Source organism: Empidonax traillii, unplaced genomic scaffold (genome assembly GCF_003031625.1).
Source record: "Empidonax traillii isolate 1590-97213 ecotype Southwest subspecies unplaced genomic scaffold, ASM303162v1 scaffold333:size665630, whole genome shotgun sequence".
Classification (NCBI taxonomy): Eukaryota; Metazoa; Chordata; class Aves; order Passeriformes; family Tyrannidae; genus Empidonax; species Empidonax traillii.
This window is the reverse complement of record NW_020955526.1, coordinates 367,133-384,209: the sequence shown is the minus strand read 5'-3', so window position 1 is coordinate 384,209 and position 17,077 is coordinate 367,133. Positions and strand designations below refer to the sequence as shown.

Genomic DNA, 17,077 nt, shown 5'->3' with positions numbered 1-17,077 from the left:
TTTTTTTTTTTTTTTTTTTTTTTTTTTTTTTTTTTTTTTTTTTTAATTCACAGTGGCCAATGAGAATATGCATCACAGAATAAAAACTATGCTTTGCACTTTTCAGGTAGTCATTTTTTTATTGTCATTAATTATTGACTTGCCTATTTGCCATTTATGCATTGCCTTACCTTTCCCCCTTGCCTTTATTTGTATCTCTTTATTTTGTCTCCTCAATTTTTCATTAACTCACATGAAGCTTTTCTTCTCTATTTTGCATTCCAAGAACCACATTCCCATTATAGGTCATTAAGCTGTATCATCCTGTCTTAATACAACTGCTACATGAAGACACAATACCAGAAGGAGTGTAGTGACAACTAGGGAATCAACAGGTTGTAAAACGACCTTTAAGTCCCACCACGTAGCACAATAAGGCCAAAACTGCTTAAATTGGAAAGCAGAAGACACAGAAAAGAACAGTTAATAAGTAATTCATGAGTACCAATATAAATCCTGAGGTTGTTTCACTATGCAAGTGGCAAGCTTTCAAGTGCCATGACTAGCTACAGAATATATTTCTGTGTATCCAAATCCTTAATAATTACCCTATTAAATAATGATAAGGAATATGCTACATGGTCTCTGTAGTTGGCTGAAACAAATAGCTTTTGCCATTCTTGTGTGGCATATGGCTCCTGATGATTGTACTATCACCTGAACTCTTCATAACACATTTTCTATTTTAATTTTTTTGTGATGCTAAGCAAAACCACTGAGTTACTCATCAGAAGCAATGACCGATGTTCCATCTGCAATTCAAATGTATGGGGATATCTACGAAAAAAGAGCTTTTTCACAGCTTCGAGAGCAAGTTAAGAAGAAACTGAACAACTGGAGACACACACTAACAGAAGGCATGGGCAGCAGCCAGGACAGCATCTCCAGGCACTCCATATGTGGACTCTCTGTTGCCTACAGCAAATAAACTTTTGAAGCCAGTAGTGGTAGGAAAGCTGACAGAACGAATTAAAAAGTGGCAGCAGGGAGCCAAATACTGCTGTAACGGAGGTAACAGGGAACTCCCTGAACTCTGGGTAGGACAGGCAGTGAGAGGGTTGCCAGTGAGAGAGAAAAGCAGCAGAGGGCAGGGATAGGTACACAAAAGGTACTTTCAAGGTCAGGAAAGGCAGAAGCAGGGGACAACTGTAATTACTACAACTGCAATTTCCAGGAAACCATGGAGGAACAGTTTCCCTTGAGGCATGACAGAATTACAAATTTCTGCATGCAAGTATGTGGAGAATAGCGGACAGCCATGAACATGTGGGGATGATTTACTGGAAACATTCAGGAGCTGTCAAAGAACTGCCAGATTTCTCTTTTCAGAAGAGAAATCTCCAGAGAGTGAATGACAAGAGGAAATGAGGCTCCAAATGGACGAAATGCAAACAAACTAAATTTGCCTAGAAATTCCTGAAACCCCATAGTTAGGTAATGTTACTCATTTTCCAATAAAGAAAAACAAATATTCTGAGCATGCTCCAGATTTGTATTAAAAACTGATAGAAGAGGTGCCAATACAAGACAGTCACAAACCCTTATCAAAAATTCCAGAAGCATACAACCAGCAAAACACCTTGTTGTGCACCAGAAATGGCTTCCTGGGTGTAGTTTTTCTACACACCATTCTTAACACCACTGTCTATTTTCTCATGTTTTATTATTTACCCTGTGAAGTGCAAATTTCTTCTTCTGTTCTGAAAGTCTTGTCACACATATACAGACACTGTAAGATAAAGTGATAGCTTTCTACACGGTTCTATTATAAGAACTTGAACATCAGCCCAAATTACCTGTCATCAGCTGTTCAAGTCTTCTTTCCATTACTGACAAAACAAATGAACAGCTGCTTGCTCCACAAACCTCTGCACTGAAAAAAGATATGCTAATAAAAAAAGCTGTAAACAGCAATCAAAATATATATATAAAAGTTCCAAACATAATACCAAGTGGGTTAAGGCTGCCTGCATTCCCGGCTACCTAAACAGAAGAGCCTCCTCTAAGATGCTATTTTATAAAATGGTCTCATTTATAAAGGTATTTCAGCAGCAGCTGCTCTATAAAGATGTAAAGAAACAACTTAATTCTTTCTGGATATAAGCCTATGGTAATTTTTTTTTTTTAAGTCCCGGAAAAAGGTAAAAGTACACAGGTCTCATGAAAATCATTTAATCATTAAATGTTAGGACAAGAGTCTCTATTTACTTAGGACCAGTTGCAAATTTGTCAAAGTTCATTAAGCTAAGAAAAAATGTCATTGTATTATTTCATTATTTTTCTATGCATATGTCATGAAAGAAAATGGAAATGGGCTTTTCACTTTATTTCTAGCCAAATAAAAAGCTTAAGACCAAAAAGACAGAGACAAAAATGGCAGGTAAATAAAAATATATAAAATTAAATATTATATATTTTTTAAAAAAACTTAGAAAAATTAAATTTGAAATAAAACAAAAAATTTAGATGCAAAATCAAATTTAAAACAAATGGATGATATTGGGAGCGAAAATTCTGTCTAATTATTTTTCTTTTTCCCTCCTTATCATTTCTCCATTTTTCACTTTTTTTTTTGCCTTAGTTAATAATTTCTCCCAGGCCTCTTTGGAAGTTGAAGCAACACTGATAAATGTACAATGCTACTTTTCTACCCTACGAAAACAGGTTTTGAAATCCATACATTTCAAAGCCAGAATGAATAATTGTGAGTATTCAGTCTGTTACTTGGTGCAACCCGGGCCACAAAATCTCACCAGGAATGTAACCAAGCTCATCTCTTTGCTTTGCATGGCAGCACATCGCTTGGGTATGCACTCAAGGCAGCGAGAAGCCTCTATATCCCAAGATAAGCTTTTACAGTCACTAGCTGTGACAGTCACACAGCTTCCTCCATACAGCTTCTTCCATTGTAAATCATGTGCACTTTAATTTCTACACTTACTTTGTGCTAGTTTAAGCTTTCAACTGTTGGATTTTATGCTGTGGGGTTTGCGTTTTTTTTTTCTTGAAGATTAAAGAGCCTTCTATGATCAAAAACTTCTTCTTCAGATGTAATCATAGGTTGCAACCTCTTAACCTTTCTGGACAAACAAAATTGATAGCACTTCTTTAGTTTCTCACTACAAAGTATCTTTTCCAAACCCTGAAATGCTTCAATAGATCTTTTCCAAGCTCCTTCCAGACTGTCAATATTCTTTTTGCACTGCCTTGGGTTGCTACCATCTAATTTCAGTTTCACTATCTTTTCCTATATCTGATGGAGGGAAACTCAGCCCCCTGCAGTGATGTTTCACCTCACCCCACAAAAGGCATTTCACCTACGTCAGCTGAAACACAGGGGAAGGTGCATATTTTATCTGTTGACTTTAAAAGGAATCTGGTTTCAAGACAGGAATATTAATTCTTGGATACCTTTAGTGAGGCAGACGAATCCCCCTCAGTGTTGTCACCAGGGGACAATCCAGCTGTCGAGACACAGGAGTTCTGTGCGGTTTCAGATACCTCAGGCATCACACCTGGCTGCACCCATGGATGCTGTGTCACATCTGCCAGCTGCACGCAATGTCTCTGAAACTATAAAACATATAAGTATGTTTCATCAGGATGATTTCTTTATGAAAATTTTTCACGATCTCATCAAGACAACAGAGCAGTAGAAAAAAGTATTTTCCATAATGCTGCACTGACTGGCGTCAATTGTAGTTTTTACCCCCATTCAATTCATCCAAGAAATTCTTCTAAGGTAAGATTTGGGCTAACTAGCAAATTGTTTTCAAGGCCAATCAACTCACTGTTTGTTAATGTTGGGCCATGACTATTTTTCCAAGCTTCTGAAAGTCCCTCAGAATATGGATTTGCTAAAAAAATAATTCAGTCAGCTCCACAGACAAGTGATTTTCTTGACAATGAATTATCTAATTCTGTAGATTTGAAAATATTTAGTGTTGCTGCTTAGCACTCTTTCTCAGAAGTGAGAGAAAATAAAATATTTCATTCTTCTTTTAGAAAACAGATGTATTATTTAATTCTGCATTTTCTCTACCAGGGTTAACAATTTTACCATCCATAGTTCTACAAAACTGTAAGCATTTTGTTCCTGTTTAAAGAACTTCTTGTTATCTTTGCCCTATTACCCATAGATTTTCAACTGACTGCTTTAGCTTTCTTTATCAGTTCTCTCCATTATCTAATACTGAATTTATTCATTGCTATCAGGGTCCATACTTTTCCCATTATTTTTTCATCGTGGACTTCACCTCCCTTTTAGCCAAGATTGGTTTTTAACTGAAGAAAATACTTTTTGTCAGTGCAAAACTCCATTTCTTTAGGTATCTAACACAACTTCTAAAAACTTCCCTCACCTATCAGCTGTACTTTTTTCTTAGTTTTTTTTTCTTCTCAGTTTTGTGCTAGTAGTTTTACTTTTGGAATGTCCATTTTATAATTAAGGAATAAGTAATCTGGAACTAAGGTGTGTGTATAAAGTCTGAATCCCTCCAGATTCCATATGACACACATTCTGAGAAATTATTAAATTAGGGAAGGATTTTAAAAATACTGAAAGTGGACTCATGAGAATTTCTGTTGTTACAGTCTGAGCCACAGAATCTCACACAGAAACAAAGCAGGAGATGAAACCATGAGGTCAAAGCCTTAAACCAAGCTGAAATCAAGCAGAGAAGTATGCAAACACACTCACATCACATCACATAGCTGCTACTACATCATCAAATCAATGTCTCAAAAGGATGACAAACGATGATGAAACCATAAAGGTATAAGCACATTACTGTGTTTCAAACTACATCAGATATTAACCCTTCATGTTTACCTAAATTTAGTCTATCTCTGTCAATAACCGTGTAATTCTACAGTATCCAGAGGTGTTTGAGGAGCCATCAAATTGGGCAGGTGAAAATTAAAATATTAATAATTTCAGTTTCACATTTTGAAAATTCAATTTTTTTTCTTTGATTTATTTTTCTACTACAGTACTTTGTCCAGGAGTATAGTTGGAAAAGGCTAAGGAAAAGACAATCAGGTTCCCTTTTTTGTTTTTCCTTTTCAAAATTTAAGCAAGCCTCAGTTTAGACTATAGCCTTACCCTAAAAGGGACTAGAATTTATGCTTGTGCTGTTGAAACAGTGGTAGTGCTGATTAAGAAGGTTTGTTAAGTACATCATATAGAATAATCTTGGGAACTTTAAAGCATTTAAAGAACCCATGACAAAAGAAGTGGCCATGTATCCAAAGCTCATCCATAAAAGATTCATGCCCTGGTTTCCAAGTTTCCTTAAGGAACTTGAAAAAATTTTAAAAGTCTACTGACCATGTTATTTAATGGTATTAGCTAGAATGAAGTAGTTATTTTTTTCTTGCTATTGAATTTAAAAGCAATTAATATATATAAACATTAATTTTATATTTATAAATAATTAGCAATTTTATTGCTGTTTTTGTCTGATTATATGCATTTCAGTTTCTGGTGGAATTATTAGCAGCTTCCTCCAGGATAACAGCCCCACTATGCTAATGAAGTGACAGAACAGAAGACAGTTCCCAGCTACTAAGAAGAGCCAGCACCACTGCCCTTTGGGGCAGAGACAAGTAAAGGGACTACAATAAAGAAAAGGAAGCCCTGGAAACAAAACCTATTGAAAGCATGGCCGTAAATGTCATAGGCCAGGGATCTTTTTAAAAACAGTGTCACAATTGTAGACAGTGAACCCTACAGTTGACTTGGTTTGAAAATGTGGTCCCTGTATTGATAATCAATATGTTCCATTGTGACTGAGCAGACATATAAATGGATGCTTTCAGCTTAGATTGGATTAAAGGAGGCTGTGGTAGTCAGTGGGATGTGTGGTAAATGCTGCTTCTTTTCTAATTGAGCCACTTGCTTTTGAAAGAGTCAAAGATGTCCCTGGTGGACATAACATAGGGTGTGCTAGAAGGATAAGGTTAAAAGAAAGGAGGCTAGAGGAGTTCAAGGCACTGTTTATTACTTTGAACATTTCTGAATAAAGGGAGGGTTAGCTTTTCAGTGAGGAGATGCAGCAGTTTCACTCCTGACTGAACTGATTTGTAAGGGTGTCTCTCCCCTTAATCTTATTCTTTTTTCTTTAATCTGTGTGTTTTATAAACCTTATCTTTTCTCTAACCTTACCCTTTGAGTTAATCCCTAGTGTCCTACGCCACTATGCCCGTCTAGGTCTATTCAGTTTTAAAAAGACACTCAGTGTTTCCAGCAGCACCACAGGGATCAGGAATGAGCAACATCCATCCTAAGGTCTTTCCCTTGCCTCTTCAAAAAGCCTGTGTTCTCTATCCACAAGCAAAAGGGTCATCACTGACATATGTTAAGTCTCTTGTGTTTCCTAAAAATTGAGATGAGAGAGACAGAGAGAGAGGGAGGAATAAAAAGAGAAATAAAGAGAAAGAGGAGAAAGAGACGAAAAAAAGAGAAAGAGAAAGAGAAAGAGAAAGAGAAAGAGAAAGAGAAAGAGAAAGAGAAAGAGAAAGAGAAAGAGAAAGAGAAAGAGAAAGAGAAAGAGAAAGAGAAAGAGAAAGAGAAAGAGAAAGAGAAAGAGAAAGAGAAAGAGAGAAAGAGAAAGAGAAAGAGAAAGAGAAAGAGAAAGAGAAAGAGAAAGAGAAAGAGAAAGAGAAAGAGAAAGAGAAAGAGAAAGAGAAAGAGAAAGAGAAAGAGAAAGAGAAAGAGAAAGAGAAGGAAGGAAGGAGAAATAAAATTTCTCATAAGTGAACAGCGAAATTAAATTCAAATACAGGAGCAAGTTAACAGCAATAATGCTTGGATACAAGCAAAACACTGGAGGCTAAGGCTTCCTGGGCTCAGGATATGAGAGGCACTGCTTATATTTTTTTATCTATCTGTTAAATAACCAGGGCCTACAGCTACATTCTCATTGAAAATAAATGTGCGAAGTAGGCAAAAGTTTCATGAAATGTCACAATAATCTTAGAGAAGAATGACAGACAAAGAAGTTCTGTGCAAACCAGAATCAAACAGGCTTTTAGTTCAAGACTGTGACTGTGCTAGGTTTTTGTCCAGTAAATAAGAGAATAGGTTAATCATGTCAATAAAGTAGAGATCTTTCATAAACAAATTGATGAGGGGAAGATTCTGCCCTCCTCATGTCTTTTTCTTAAGTTTCAAAAAGAAAGACTTTTCAGATCCAGCAGAGTGGATCGTCAGGGCTGCAGATAGTCTGAAACTTTGTTCAGGGCTACAATCTTCTCAAGAAGTTCTTTCAAAGAAGTTTCCCCCCAAAAATGCAACTATTAAAGTACAGGATGTTCTGTAGCATAGCCACTTTTGTCTGTACTTGATTTACACAGAAGCCAGGAGGTTTTGCTTCTGGGCCTGTAACACACAGCTGTAAAGTTGTTTTTTCTACTTGTATATGAAAGGACTTCTAGTGTCTTTGATACCATTATAAAATAATGACAGCAGAATAAGATAGATCAAGAACCAGAAACATGAATTTGGTAGGAAAAAAGAATCTTGTTTAGCTGATTGCAATCTGAATTATACCATGCTAGTCTTAGTTTTGTTTTGTTGAGTTTTTTTTCCCCTTAGTTTGCTGTCTTTTCCTGATCTGCTTTTCCTTGTCTTTCCATTTATATATTGCTGTCTGAAGACACTCTGGAAAACAAGAACTCAAGTGGCCTGTATCAGGAACAGTGTGGCCAGCAGGAGCAGGGAAGTGATTCTTCCTCTGTACTCAGCACTGGTGAGGCCACACCTGGAGTGCTGTGTCCAGTTCTGGGCCCCTCAGTTCAGGAAGGACATTGAGATGCTGGAGCAGGTCTAGAGAAGAGCAACCAGGCTGGTGAAGGGACTCGAGCACAAGTCCTATGAGGAGAGGCTGAGGGAGCTGGGGTGGTTTAGTCTGGAGAAGAAGAGGCTCAGAGGAGACCTCATCACTCTCTACAACTCCCTGAAAGGAGGTTGGAGCCAGGTGGGCATTGGTCTCTTGTCCCAGGCAATCAGCTGTAGGACAATAGGACGTGGTCTTAAGCTGTGCCAGGGGAGTTTGAGGTTGGATATTAGAAAGAAATTTTTTATGGACAGAGTAATCAGGTATTGGAATGGGCTGCCCAAGGAGGTGGTGGTTTCACCATCCCTGGAGGTTTTTAAGATGAGACTGGATATGGCACTTTGTGCCATGGTCTGGTAACCACGGCAGTGTTGGATCATGGGCTGGACTTGATGACCTCAGAGGTCTTTTCCAACCTGGTTGATTCTACGATTCTAAGTGCAGATCATCAGACTGAATAGTGTAAAAACATTGATTTCCACAGTCTTTCGAACTTTTAAAGTTGTTTTTTTTTAACGGGGAAAAAAGAGAAGCAATTCCTCCTACTGGCTCTGTTCCACTAATGTGTGGAACGTAGTAGGGGCAAAGGGCATACATAACCTTTCCTTACATTCTGTGAATAGGACTACTGGGCCAGAGTAGGCACAGACATACACCATATTAATCAATTTTCAATAATTGTGAAGGCAAAAGGGGCATTTGTAAATATGCTGGCAGAACATAACCTTTCCACAAAGACATCCATCAGTGGAATAGAGCACAGATCCAGAACATGTCAAGGAGATGAGCTGTGGAGCAAATAACGCCATCTGTACTGCTCATGATGTTCTTGGACCAAAGCATCAGAAAGTTGTAAATGAATGCCACATTTATGTTCCCAGAATACAGCCATGATTGATAATAAGCTACAGATATCAATGGGATTTTTTAATTTGGTGGAAAAGAAATAATTTTAGATGAGAAACTTTCATGTGCATTATCAGAAAATTAATAGTAGTCTGCAGAATCACTCAAGATATCACCTTCCAATATGCAAGATACCACTAGTGGAAGAGAGAATAAATATTTACAGATGACTTCAGTAAATTCCTTCATTTAGAAATTTGTAGTATTCAACATTTGCAGCTGAAGATTTTACGGGGAATAGGTCACGAGAGGCCAGTTTTAATCTTTTCCAGTCCATCTGGGACATCTGACAAGTATCTTTCAAACAAAGCCATTCTATGACAATTCTATGATGATAATTCCAGTTTCTGAGAAAACCTAGTTCCATATTTTCAAAAGCAAAGCTACCACAACCTAAAGCATGTCCATTGTACAATTTATTCTGGATTAAGGGTATGAAAGATTGATGGGCAATACAGTGAGCACACTCACTGTATTGAAAGAGGAAAGCTAACAAAGCCTCCCTGGATCTCCATGCCATGGCCACTCCAGGCATGAGGGTCATTTTGAATTTCTATGGTGACGTAATTTGAAACGTTACAATAAAATAAGCAATTACTAACTTCAAAAGATATTAACTTACCTAGAAGCTACTTAATAATTCAGTGTTTTCATTTTAAAATACCCTTTTTTTGGCCTCCATAAAGGCATGAAAACAAATTTAATGCAGACTATGTTAGCATTGTCATAGTCACATCCTACTTATATTATTAGGAATTTTTTCTGTTGATCTGAAAAATGCTATCCCTGTAGTCCAATCAATTACTATTCTGAACAATTAGAAAAATTAATCCTAGTTGTCATTGCTTCAAAATTAAATTAATCAACTGTTTCCGAGAATTTCAGAATTGGGACTCTTTCCCTTTTTTTCCACTACTATAAAATAAAGTTCCTTTGCCCTGATTCTACTGGTGATCAACCACCTAGAATGTAAATGAATGCTTTCCATTGAATTTATATCTCTGGATTTTTTTAAGATTTATCTTATTATTGAGAAGAGCTGGAAAGGAAAAGAGAAGTCAAAGAAAGTTGTAAGGGGAGAAAAATGACAAAGACCAAATAATTGAAATAGACCTCTGGGGTTTTTTCAAAGTGAAAGTGCACACCTATAAATGCGCTTATCATCACAAGACAATGCTATATGAGGCATATGTAAGAATCTATGCTGGTTGGTTTTAGTCTCTTACAGCTGTTTATTTTGCTGTTTCTAATGTGCTTCTCCAAATTATCTTCCTTACTCTGTTTCTCCTTAGTCTTCTCTCTTTCAACTTCAGCATCTTAGAAATGGTGGGAAAAGATTCCCTAGGAAAGTAGCAATTAGTAAATGGAGATATTTCAGTAAATAATATACATCTACATATGTATAAGGTACCTTTTTAATAAGCATTCATATCACAGAAACTGAAATGAATAGTTATAGATCATCAGGCAAAGGGAACATTAATAGAGGTGAGACAGAGAAAACAAAGGAATTCAGCAAAACGTTTGCATATAAAACTTCCGGTTCTACTATGGACTAAAACCTTGATGTTACATTTATACTTCTGTGAGATACAAAAAAATATTTTATGCTTTGCAGAGCCAACAGATAGCTTCTGACTGCAGAAGATTGATCTCAATAGGAAGATGGCTTTTAGAAACAAAACCTAATCCTGATTTCAAATTTACCACCGGTGAAGAATCCCTTATTAAGTTGCATTAAAACCAAACAATTCTTGTTTCAAAGGCATGTTCATGTTTCCAGTCTTAGTTTGTCTAACTAAGATTCAAGCTATCCCTTCGTTGAAGGATGCATTATTGCATTTTGTTCACCAAACAGATATTCACTCCACAATCTTCTCTTTGATAAACAAAATACATGGAACTAATTGACTTCTTCAATAAAATGGGTTTTCCAGTTCATTAATCATTCTCATGGCTCTTCTCCAAATCTTCTCCCATTTTTAACACTCTTCACTGGATATCAGAAATTATCCTAATACAGAGGGGTCAGTGCAAAACCCAACAATGCAGTCATTTAATCTCTCTATAACTTCTCATATCCTCTTGTGGATTCATGTAGTGGTCTCATTAACCTTTTTGCCACAGTGTTATCTTTAGCAGCTCATTTTCATCAGATTAACTCCCATGACCTCTAAGTCCCTTTCACACTCCCTGCTCCCAAGAATATATTTCCAATCCTGTATGTATAACTGAATTTTTTTTTCCTCTGGCCTATGACTATGCATTGGCCAATACTGAAAAATAATTTCCCTGTGTCACAGTTCCAAGCAATCAAAGTGCCTAAATTTTCATAACCCATTTTCTTCATTATTTATATATTCCCCTAATTTTTTTTTTCGACCTCTTTAGCACTACAATTCTGTATTTTCCAAATTGTGATAATGCATGTATAGTGAAGAATGGATCTTACTGGGACTTCCCTGAGAGGATGTCTGCTTCCTAATAATTCCCATTTTCAGCTTCAGGTGGGTTGAGCTTTGCTGGTGACACGTGCCCACTAAGCCACTCTCTCACACCCCATATTGATCAGGAAAGAAGGAAAAAAAATTATGAAAAACCAGTGGTTTGAAATAAATGCAATTCAATTAAATAAAACAAAGAGTTTGTTTGTGGAAGACCTTTTTTTTTTTTTTTTTTTAAGAATATTTATTTTCTACTTCCCATCAGCAGGTGATGTTCAGCTGCTTCCTGAAGCAAATAATCATAGTGTTGCTTCAGAAGAAAAAAGACTTAATAATGAAGGTTCCCCACCTTCTTTCTCTTAGCTCTTATTGCTGATCATGACATCATATATTATGGATTATCCCTTTGGGCTGTTTGGGTCTGCCTGTCCCAGCTGTGTCTCCTCCAACCTGTCACCCACCCCCCAGCCCGGTGGCCTTCAGTGGAAGAGGGTGGAGTGAGAGCCTTGGTGCTGTGCCAGAACTGCTCAGCACCACCCAAAATATTGGGGTGTTAACAACACCTTTCTAGCTACCAATACACAGCTCAGCACTGTGAGGGCTGCCATGGGGAAAGCTAACTCCATCCCAGCAAGACTCAATACACAACTGCATTTTGAAGGTCAAGAATTACTTTTTTCCATGCTTTTTAAGACAGTGATTTTGCACCATTCTTCCTATTCATTGAAATATTGCTCTGCACCAAGTCAAATGCCCGGGAGATGTCTAACTATATTAAACAGATTCCTCAGTCAAACTTGTAATTTCATAAAAATGTAGCAAGCTAGATTAACAAATTTTATTAGCATATACTGATGGTAATTGGCAATAATTAAAGTAACCTCTTCTAACTCTTTATTAATTTAAACTGTGTCAACCATTTCACTATTGTTCAACAGGTTCATAATTATCACTGCTGTTCTCCGTAACTTTCCCAAATATTGGTGCATTTATTTTCTTCCAGACCTCCTTTGGGTTATTTTTCAGGCTAAGATTTCCAAGACTAGTGGAAAACAAGTAAAAATACTCCAGAGAGGGATCCAAACATAACTTTCAAAACTCTTCACTAGGAACAGTTAAACTCAGCTGAATAAAAAGTATGTAATGCATGACTTGTATGCATCAGCTTTCCTGTTGAAATACAAAATATGTTGGCACAGAATAATATATTATTATGGTATGATATGAACAAGCCATTCCACTTTCTCCCAGAGACACCAGAAATATTTATATGACTCATAATAACCCTTCAGCCAGGATTATATGTGAAGGGAAAAAAAGATGCACATTTTTATCTTAATATGTGTATGGCTCTAGCAATACAGTTTTCCACCTCTGCCTTACAAGGATGGAAAAATGAGAAAGTGTGTGGCTACCTTACATGTCCACATATTTCCCATTAATGTCACTGAGGATTACAAGAATGTATATGGGGGTGACTATGTCAGTAAGTAAAGAAATTGCCATTTGACTGGGTATAAATTTCAGAACATAGGTGATTCGACTTGCATTAGGTATCCAGCCGACAACCCAGGACACTGCTCTTATTTACTGAAAGAAACAGAAAATTATTAGCTGGCAAAGACTCTTCTCCATTAGGACTGGAGCTAGACTATCAGTTCTCACTTACTGCTTCTGAGTCACTATCAGATTCTGTTACTGTGGAAGAACTTTAATGATTGTTTATTTTCCCTTGATTTACAGACAACACTAGCAGCATTAGTTTCTGCAAGTCATCTAATTGCTGAAAGGTTTGGGTGTTTTTATGTTGATTAATAGAACTGAATTGGCATCTAGATGTTCTGCCTAATATATGTTCACTCAGGGTTTACTAGGAGTGTGTAATCCACCAAATGTGCATTTACCTTCCCAATTCCCACAATAACACGGTGATAAGCACTGAGATAAGCACTGCCAGTTTGCCTGACAGCACCATGTTTCTGTTCCGCTTAGACTGGGGCTACAGCTGCTCTTGGCAATACCGTGAACCTGCCCCAGCTGCCCAGTCTACAGAAGGGATATAAAACTATTTCTCTTTTGGCTGCAGACACTTTCTTTTCAGCTCAAGCTGCAGAGACTTCTGGTTTTAAGTTCAAAACGTTCCTGGGCTGAATCTCAAAAGACAGCTAAAGTGGCAGCTGTCATCATGTTCTTGTGCCAGCAGAGTCTGAGGCAGAGATTCTCACAGAAACTAGGGGGAACCCCAACACGACTAAGCCCTGTTGAACTTCCAGTGATACCAAATCTGGCTTAGTAGAACTATGGACCATAGGTGTCTGCCACCACCTCTGTCTCTGAGCATTGATGCTCTCCATCACCTTTTCCAACAAGGGACAATTTCTACAACGAGGAAGGGATCAGCTATAAGTCTTCTATTATAGGGAATATATCTAGACAAAGCAGTGGGTTATAGCTGAGAACTAATGGATTAAAGCAGGTGCATACTGATGTAAAACATGCAGCATGTTATAGAGCTTTGCCACATAATCCATGCTTTGTCTAAGGAATCAGAACATTCAGTCATTCTGCAAGGAAACTGTGTGGCACCATAGAGCTGAGCCGAAAAGCACTTGATGTTTAAAGGTAGCCTTGACTGCTATCAGAGGGATCAGTGAATTTATTCCAGTTATGTAAATGGAATGTCCTATTGACCACATATCGAAACAGGCCTTGTAGTAACAGAACATGGGGCAGAATGCAAAGCATTTAATTTTGTAGCTGTGTTCCCATAGCTGCATCAAAACTAAACTTAAATTGGTCCTAAAAGGTGATTCTTCCAACTTGTTCTTAAAACCTTCAAAAATAAAGATATTGGATGCCTTGCCCTAACACAATGTCTAATGTAAATTCACCACTATGTCTGAACATAATATAAAGACAGAACTTTTTCCTGTGTTTATAAGGATTCCAGTTCAAATACAATCAGAAAAATAAATATAATTCAACATACACTTGGGGGCTGACAACCCAGCAGTTACTTAGCAAACTGAAATGAATTATGTGAAAAAGGAAAGGAGAAATCCAACAGAAAAAGATCTCTAAATATATCCTGTATTTCAGTCATTGAAATGTAGTCTTGTTTAAGTAATTCACCAAGGACTAACACTCAGCTACTGTTCCTGTTTCAGAGATCAGAAAAATTGCTGTAGAGCAGCTAAGATATTTGCACTAAGCTGTAGAGAAAAGAAATTTCAAGCAATGTTTTTCTGGCCTCTATTCCTGTGCTTTGCCAAAACCTTTCTAATCTATTTTATCCACATTATAAATATGAAAATATTACATCACCTTTATATGCAGCAGCTTATAGAATAAAAGCTATATACTTATGGCCATTTTATATCTGCAATGTAAATTATATTTATATGATGTCATCATTAATATATACAATTAGCATAAACTGATTACATATGGCTACTTAACAATGGCCATAATGCTACCTGAACATTTTGAATATCTTAAAAAATACGTGAACTTAAAGATGGAAATTCTGTGAAGCTCCTTTCTGCTTTGTTTATTTGTTTATTTATCTATTTAGTCACTCCTGTTCCACTGCCTTCTTTGTTGAAATAAGTGGGATTTATTAGGAATTTATTAGGAATTACACTAAGAAAAACAATATCAACAAAATCCCCAAATAAAAAACAAATAAAACAAGCAAAAAAACACCCCAAACAAACAACAACAACAAAAGAACACCGCAGAAATGAGCTCATCCAACCAGAAGGAAATCTATGGCCAAAATCCCTCTTTTATAGATGTTCCAGAAACTAGTTCAGCCAATTCTTACTGTCATGTCAGAGGAAAAGTGCCCCCCTCTGAAACACTGATAAGGAACTACATCGAAGTGAACAGATGACAGCCTTGTTATTATACTATATCACGTTCAAAATAAACCTCAAATATTTAAATTTATAAGCCTCCGCAGTGAGACTGTACAAGTTGTGTGAGAGAGAAGCAGAAACATATAAATAGGTATTGTGTAAATTGAGAGTGGGGAGAGACAGTGAGTACAATACAAAGAGACTTTTCAATGCTATCAAGAACCTCACCCTAAAGCCTTCTTCACATGACAGTGGCACCAGGGGGAGTAGATGACAAAGTGCTAATGGAATAAGGAGACGTATCACAAACCTCTGGAAGCTGGGGCAGGAATCTGCATTACAGTCAGGTTATTGTGACAGTTCACAGGAAACACCAAGGTATGTGCCAGACTTTATCAAGTGAAGGGTAATCATTCATATTGGCATAAAAGGAAAACCTCCTTTGTTTTTCTTTTTTTCAGGAATCTATCCCCTGTGTGCCCCGATGTATACATACACACACAAACATACACATTGTATTGTAGCCAGCCTGAGCAGAGACTTGCATAAAGCACACATCAAATTCTAGTCAGGGGCAGGAAAAGAAAGGAAAGGAAGATGTAGACTCTACAAATACAAAAAAAGTTCATGATGTCTCGTCAGGAAAAAAGACCTGAAGGAAACTCAAGCAATACTACACATTTGAGGGTGACTGAAGAATTACTGTATGCTCTGACCAACATACAGTATCACTGGGTTTTTTGGCATCCACCATGAAGTAACTATATGACAGTGATTCACACTTTTTCATGCAGCTTGCCTTTAGGGACACATAGGGGATGACACGGTCTTTAAAGGGATGGAGATTGAATAAAAGTGGGGAAACTGAAGCAGTATATTTGGTCTGTTTGAACACATGGCTAACAGAACAAAAAAGATTTAGCTCTTTATAATAGACTTGGACTTCAGCTAGGTCATCACATTGGTCACACAATAATAAAAAAACAAGCTGTCTTAAATTGATACCAGGCTATAAGCTGAACTATTTCAAAAAACATGTTTTGGAAGCCATTTTAAAACTGACTAAAATACAACCTTTTCCTAAACTTGAAAGTTATTTTGGAAGACAGAACAAGAAGTGGGTTGTAGTCAATTTATGGCTGTTGGTAACTTCCTTTCCTGCACAGAAACAGATTATTTTGACCACTATATATACATATATTCAAGATTAATTCTTGCATCATTCAGATTCAAAAAAAAAAAGAAGGAAAACCAGTCCTGTGTCAAACACTATGCTGTGCACAAAATAAATCAGAATGTAAATTTTCATTAACTTTTGTAAAAGATGCGGTTAAGGTACTACAGTCTTAAAACTTATGATGTAACTGGAACAAAAGCTGGCCATTTGCTTATGGTGATGTGCCTGTCATCAAATGTAATAAAGACTCAAATGCACCAAGTCCTCACCAAGCTGCAGTCCCTTTCTATTTGCATTGCACCATCATCACACGTTCTTGACAGGTTGGGTTTCATCTAAAAAACGTATGTGGCAAGAAAGAAAAAAAGCTGATACTTGAAGTCACTTTCTATCTTCCACTGACTGCAGAGAGACACTTAAGAGCATGCTTAAATTAGATATCAGCATTTTTATTGATCAAAATGATGTGATGAATTGATGTGGGCCACATCTGTGGCCCACATTAGACTCTTAACTTCCTTCTGACAACAAAACCAAGTTTAAATAAGAACAGTGCTATCTTTCTCTTTCCTTATTCCATCACTATACAAAGCAGAGATTATCAAAACATTTCACAGGTTCCTAAGTACAAGAGGGCTCAATGGTGCACAGATGGCCAAAGACGAAAATGTAGGGGTTTTTCTCAGTCTTCACTTGATCCAGTGGCTGTGATTAGATGTCTAACACAATTAGCATCAACGACAAAAGGGTAAGAACTCCGAATGGAAAAGGTAAAGGGGAGGTTTAATTCTACTTTGAAGAGCTAGATGTTTT

At 37.0% G+C, this 17,077-nt stretch overlaps 1 protein-coding gene across 2 annotated transcripts in view; it reads right to left on the bottom strand.

The window, feature by feature from the left end:
• TDRD15 (tudor domain containing 15) overlaps window positions 1–17,077 on the bottom strand; it is a 158,053-nt gene that overhangs the window by 72,327 nt on the left and 68,649 nt on the right. The window contains exons 4-6 of one of the 2 annotated variants that reach the window (XR_003572108.1): window positions 3,451–3,612; window positions 2,981–3,119; window positions 1,836–1,912 (exon numbers count right to left, since the gene is read on the bottom strand). The gene's annotated coding sequence lies outside the window, so the exon portion shown is untranslated. The remainder of the gene's footprint in view (window positions 1–1,835; window positions 1,913–2,980; window positions 3,120–3,450; window positions 3,613–17,077) is intronic. The other variant, XR_003572109.1, reaches the window with a different exon arrangement.